Source organism: Bidens hawaiensis, unplaced genomic scaffold, assembly GCF_021521415.1.
Source record: "Bidens hawaiensis isolate Kalapana, Puna unplaced genomic scaffold, B.hawaiensis_p1.1 tig00008950_1, whole genome shotgun sequence".
Taxonomy (NCBI): domain Eukaryota; kingdom Viridiplantae; phylum Streptophyta; class Magnoliopsida; order Asterales; family Asteraceae; genus Bidens; species Bidens hawaiensis.
In genome coordinates this window covers 709,309-716,295 of record NW_027491652.1, presented here as the reverse complement: position 1 = coordinate 716,295, position 6,987 = coordinate 709,309, and the positions used below count along the sequence as shown (strand labels likewise).

Below are 6,987 nucleotides of genomic sequence, written 5' to 3'. Positions count from 1 at the left end.
ACCATTCAAAACAATTAAATGGATTGTTTGTAGTTGCGTCATGCAACGGTTGATTATACATTTTCTAATGCAACCTGTAGTGCATTAAAATCGTGTGTCAAGCTAATTTCGGGTATAGTCTATGCATCTTTCAAGACAATGATTATACATTTTCTTTTAATTTTTTTATTTCAGGTAATGGGAATGAATCTAAATAGTAGGGGTGGCAATCTTGACCCAAACCCTTTCAAATGAGTCAATTTGAGTTGTTTTAAAAGTTAAATGAGTTGGTTTGGGTAAAAGATTTTAAATAAGTAGGTCAAAATGAGTCATTTGAAATTCCATCCTTTTATATTTGGGTCAAAATGGGTCGACAAGTTCAAAGAAATGGGTCGATGTGGGTTAGTGTCCTAAGGAAATGTGACAGATTTCGGATCGGAACGGGTTTTCGTACAAGACAGGTTTCGGCACGAAACGGGTTTCAGATCGGAACGGGTTCGGTTCAGGTTTCAAGTCAACACGAGTTTTCACCCGTGACGTGTTGGGTTTGGTTTCTTTCTGGTCGTTTTTGTTCGTTTTTTCAGTTTTGTTTTTGTTCGGTTTGAATGATTTTAGTTTCGTTTTGATTGATTTTTTCGATTTCGATTGATGTGGTCCGGTTTTGGCTTTTTGTTTCTTTGTTTCATTTTCGTCGATTCTTTCGGTTTCGGATAGATTCTAGATGTTTTTTTTTTCTTTTTTTTATGGAACGAGGACAACGTATGAAACATTTTAGTGCTTTTACTTTTTATTTTTATGATTTATATTTTGAGTTATAATTTTTTTATTATTATTATTGAATATGTTTTTGAGGGTTTTTGATCTTAATAGAAAACCTCTCAAAAAAATCCAAAAAAAATAATTAAAAAAATCATAACTTAAAATATAAGTAAAAAACGAAAATTCTAAAAAAACTAAAATGTTTCCGCCGTTATTCTCGTTCACAAAACCAAAACGAGAATATGCACAAAACCAAAACGGTTTGACCTTAACCTATTTTGACCCAAACCAAAACAATTCTTTTTTTAATTGACTCGTTTTGACCCAAACTAATTTTGACTCATACTCGTTTTGACCCATGACTCATTTCAACCCATGACTCGTTCGACCAAACCCAACCCATTTGCCACCTCTACTAAATAGTAATCTTCGTATTCTTTGTACGACTTGCGAATGATTCTCACACTGTAATTTGAATGTTTTTATTTATTTATTTTGGTTTGCACTTTGCAACGCATTAGTTTGCACTTACTATTGAATTTGAATGTCATTATTACTTTTTGTGCATATTCAGACTTGAGAATGTTTCCAAAACTATAAATAGTTATTTCATTTTATGACAATATGTGATCTCTTTTTAATGTAATTATACATTGTATCACGAATGATAAACTATCAGAAACGATTATTGTGTTGCAAATAGTCGACATCGTGTCATCGTGAATGATAGTACTGTAACAAACCAACGTGAGTTAACTTGAAAAAGAAAAATTAAATATGTAATTTTGTTTCACTTAGTTTGTATGATAACCCTATAAATTTCTTATATACTGTATCCTAAACTCCATCGACTATAAACTTGACTATGCAAAATGTCGGTATCTTAACGAACCAACCCCTACCAACAGAATCCTCTTGTGCCACCGCCGCGAAGCGCGGGCTCTTACGCTAATATAGAAAATATAAAAAGAAATAAATTTGTTCTAAAAGTAATTTTATTAAATTAATTGTAGATGTAAGTGGCGATGATGTAGCGGTTTATAGATGTTTGTTGTTGTGGATGCTCTTAGGACAAAGATATGGATGTAAAACAAAGTACAAACTTAAATGCATAGTGTACAAAATAGTAATCCACAACTTAAAACGAAATTGTAGTATTATAAATTGTAACATCTGCTTCTTGTACCATCAACATTGTTTGTTTTTTCGTACGAAAAGCTCACGGATTTGTTATTGGTTGTAAAGATGAAGACTTCCCATAAGGGCACTTAACATGATACTACTCACACCTGAGCACGCTTAACTGTGGAGCTCTTCTTACGTCCACTAGCATTAAGCCTAAAAGACGTTGGTGATTTCAGTGTGTGTGTGTATGAGATAAAAATTATAAAAATGATAGGCTCGTGAGTTGGCTCGAGCTCGGACTCGTCAAGACTTGGCTCGATCGAACTTTTTCACAAACTGATCTTGAGTAGCTCGACTCGTTCGCACCCCTAAATGTGTGTGTGTGTGTGTGTATATCGCATTAAATCTTATGGTCCGGTCAGGTTTTATACGGTCGGTTTTTTGTATAAGCCGTTTGAAAACCGAAAGATAGGGAAAAACGCGGCTGTAAAAGGCAACCGATTACCATAAACACCCTGGTCTGATGAACCCGAGTAAAATATTGGTGTTTAATAATGTTTAACTAGATGTAAGCCCGTCGCGTTGCGACGCCGACGCAACGGTGCCAATTCGGTCAACCTATATTCTGATTCTCCTCCACACTTAAATCAATATTTGATAGATTATCCAACCCCAAAACCCTTTGTGAATTCGTTCGGTCACATTGACTTTGACATGGAAACGACAATGAATAAAAAAAATAAATCTGTAAACGTCCAAAATAACATTGATATACATACAACTTATGATCAAAGCGAGACAAACTGGATTGACATCAGTTGAATTTGTTATGGTATTGGGACTATACACAAAAAATAATAATAAACATTCAGAAAAGTCGTATAGTTTATATTACAACACATATCTAAAATGACATTTATCTGGTCGGTAAAACCCGAACGTTGCGGCGACGAGTCGTTGCGATTCAAACGGTACCGGTTACGTTCATTACGATACCAGAAAGAAAATTCGCCAACGCCTAAACAAATTAACATATTTAATATGAAAAAAACAAACAAAAAGACAACAAAATCGACAATTAAAATAAACAAAACAAAACAAAAACCGCACGGTGCGTCAGTTCAATTTATTATGGTATTGTCACTAAACCAAAAATAAAATAAAATCTGTAAACACTCAGAAAAGTCTTATGGTTTATATTACAACTAACATATTTAAAATGACGTTTATACGGTTTGGTAAAACCCGGACGTTGCAACGGCGAGTCGTTGCAAGTCAAACAGCGGCGATTACGTTCGTTACGGTATCAGAAGTAAAACTCGCCAACACCCAAACAAATTAACATATTTAAACTGAAGACAACATACAAACAAAATACGTTACGAAAATCGACAATTTAAAAATAAACAAAACAAAAAGCACACGTATAATTGTCGTGAATTCGACCGGTATGGACGTTGTCGGCACCAAATCATAAAAGAGGCGTTCAAAAAGAAAGTATCAAATGTAAATAAAATAACAGAGCAAGTACATAAACCAAAACCAAAAAAAAAAAAAAAGAAACAAGTTATCCTATCCGAGAGTCAAACCTGGGTTTCAGACACCACAGTCTAACCATAAACACACCGATAGAGAATTACAGACTACGTATAGGCAAGACGTCAAGGCTCACGAGATAGAGAATTACAGACTACGCACTCTTCCCACACAGCAGGTTTACCATCTAAAACTCTATTTGTCAGCAGCACTTTATATGCATTCCATTTCCATGAGATATATTTGTTAACCATCAATTGGTAGCATATGTTTTAGAATCGGTCCATACGTCTTTTTTTGTATTAATGGTCATGTACAATTGGAACACATTTGAAGATGTTACAATCTGAATGTCACGGATGAACAATATCATGCCATCTGTGTAACAATTATGCATATGAACAATATCTCACAACATAATCTCGCAAGCATGTGATAGTTGTTACAACTTGTACTGTTATCACAAGACAAGAAGTTCTATTGCAAGCATGATAAATATAATGTTAAATATAGTGTTTACAAACACAAACATGAAGTATGTAGTATGAAGATGCATCAAGAAGCAATAATCATAAATGTATATGAAGAAATCAAGAAGCAATAATCATAAATGTATATGAAGAAACATGCATGTAAATTTAGTTTTAAAGAAAACATGATTGTATTTGATGGGGTTAAAAGTTTCAAACATTCAATTCAATGAGGGTCAATCATAAGATTCATTTATCTACCCATGACCTATTTTGTTATGAACTAAATGGTTAACGGTATCTGTTGCATGGTGGTCGGAGGTTGTTCGGGGAACGCTGCGAATGTTAAAAAGTAAAGGGAGTTTGGTACACAAAATAGAGACGATTAGGAACTAGCAAATAGACATGTAGTGTTTGTGTCAACCTGATGAGCTTGTGAATTAACCTATCTATCCGTTTATTTTTGTAATTTAAAAAGATGTTTTATTAGTATTTTACAGCAACTTTTGAAAAAAAAAACAGTTAACATCGGGTTTTAATGGAATATGATTTTTTTTGGTAAAAATTTAAATTTTACGAACTAATACGCAAAATAGATAAATAAATTGTATGTGTCTGTTTGGAAAAAGCTAATGTAATGTTCGGGTTCGTGTTACTTTGACACAATTTTCAGATTCATGTTTGTGTCAGAGTGTAGGATCGCATCTGTCTCGACCCTTGATCCACATATACAGGGCACCACTGCTAGAAAGCACATTGTGAGGCATAATTGCATAAATAGGACTAGAGAAGGATCGGAGGGTACTTTAATAATAATAATAATAAGCCGACCAATTTTGTGTAGTGATTGGAGTATCCAACGTTGTTTAAATTTTATAATTTGACATATCTGTTGGTTGTTGACTATCAGACGAAACAGTTTCCAGTCAAAACATGTTTTAAAAAGTAAGTTAATGTAAAAAACAAATTGAGACCACCAAATTGGTTTCACATGATGGAGACAATTACACCGACAAGAAGTAGGCAGCAATGCGTAACACAAATTGGTGGCAGTAATTAGATCTGCTTTAAATTATCAACTTTTATAATAATTCATTTGTTTAATTGTAGCATATCCAAATTAAATCATAAGCAAACTTTGTTTACCCAAAATCCCAAATACATGTAGGTTTTCAGTAGTAATAAAGCATATCCAAACACACCTAGCTTTTATTATAGCTATGCCATTAAAGTTGTAATAATAAAAATGATAGAAAGTGAGAAATATAGCCATTAAAACACAATGAATACACTTAGTTCAAATGGAATACAACTGGAACATGTTCAAAATCATCAAAGGCATGGACATCATAACACTGATATGATAATAATACCATATACTAAAGGATATGCCTCTGCCTCACATGATACAATCTCGATTCTTAGTTTCTTTTACACCTTCTCTCCTTCGATATCTTTAACATCATCCGAGACATCCTGCAGCTGTACACAAATTAAACCACAAACAATTTCAGATCACTGACTTTTTGACCAGCAATAATAAGAACAAGCAAGTCATAGTCTTACTCCCAAGTTCTTTAAACTGACGGTCACATCTTCTTGTTGCTGCTGTAAAGTGGTTCTTAGTTCTTGAAATTCCTATTTTTCATTCACGCAATATAAATTAATATAAACAATAGTTTCAACCCATTTACTTATGAGTGGGTCAATTTGGATTGTGGTTAATCTCAAACAGGTCATATCAATTAACTAAAGAGTAGTTCAAAAGTTCTTACAGATCGAAGCTGATCTACTTCCACATTGAGAGTTTTCTTGAGGTCAGAAAGCTCCTGCAGACACAATAACAAGTCTTAATTAAAGCATCATGTGCTTAATAATAATCAATCATATTTTTAAAGTCATTTTATATTAGCATACTCCTGTGATTCAGCAGCTTCCTTTACTAATCAAAACTTCCAAGTAATTTTGAAAAAAGGCTTTTTTGTAAAAACACTAAGTTTTACAGCTTAGAATGATTTATTATACTAACAGAAGTTCTCATAATAAACCACATCATGGCAATTCTCCATTTCATGCGAATCAACAGCTTCTTTTACTTGCCTAACTTCAAGTAAATTGAAAAAAAAAAAACACAGTTTTACAATTTAGTATGACTTATTATGTTTGTATCACCACAAGAACAATCAGTTATAAACAAATTTAACATCAATCAGGCACTGCCAAAACTGTGTGTCGTTCTCATCCCAACTCGGTTTAGACATAGAGCTGAAAACAAGCCAAGCACTGCCAAAACTCGGTTGGTTGTCAGTTTTTAAGATTTTGTTAGTTGTTTTTGGTATTTTGAAGTGAATCATTTAAAAAGTATGCAACAATGATAATATAAAAGCGATATTCAACAAGTAATAAAAGTAGACAGATAATAAATAAGAAAGACTTACATCACGGTAGCTCTTAACAATGATAATATAAAAGCGATATTCAAAATTAGGGTTTGGGGTTTTATTAATCTTCTTCAAAACACAAGTAATTAATTAACTAATATTAGAGTGGAGTCAGTCGAGAGCGTGCCGCGATCTTGGAATTAATCATCGGAGTGACGTTCTCTTTCTTCTTCTGCAGCAAAAGCAAAAGATGAAGATTATTAATTAATTAATTAATTAGCACCCTAAAAAACAGAGGAGTAAGATTGCTTACTAAATCTAAATCTTCTTCTGTGTTGGTGGCCATGTGATGTGAGATTGAAAGAAAGAAAGAAAGAAGCTGATTTGAATTGAATTATTGATTGGAGAGAGAGAGAGAGAGAGAATATGGGGTTTTGATTTTCAAATTTTGATGGGTTGAATAAACTGGGGGGAATGGAATAATCAAACTGTAAATATAGTTATTTAATTGTCTACCATAAAATCTACGTGTCGTTTTCATGTTGTTCCCCATTCTCTTTCGGATCACTTAATTTGTAAATGGAGGCATGTCATTGATTTAGCCCGGTTTGTCCGGATACCATCACTCAAACGGGTTATATCACGTAATAACCTGAAAAACAATCCTTCTCTTCGTCCATCGTCTCAGGGTAACCTTACCATCGACAAACCCACCCTGATCCCTATTCTCCTTCAAC

The 6,987-nt window shown here is 33.5% G+C and overlaps 1 long non-coding RNA gene across 1 annotated transcript; it reads right to left on the bottom strand.

Moving 5' to 3' along the window:
• Positions 1-5,236: 5,236 nt before the first annotated feature.
• Positions 5,237-6,325, bottom strand: LOC143530555 (uncharacterized). Its single transcript, XR_013134872.1, has 4 exons — positions 6,308-6,325; positions 5,645-5,698; positions 5,436-5,507; positions 5,237-5,351 (listed from the first exon to the last, which is right to left on the bottom strand). It is a non-coding gene; the product is annotated as an uncharacterized LOC143530555 (long non-coding RNA).
• Between the last annotated feature and the right edge of the window lie 662 nt (positions 6,326-6,987).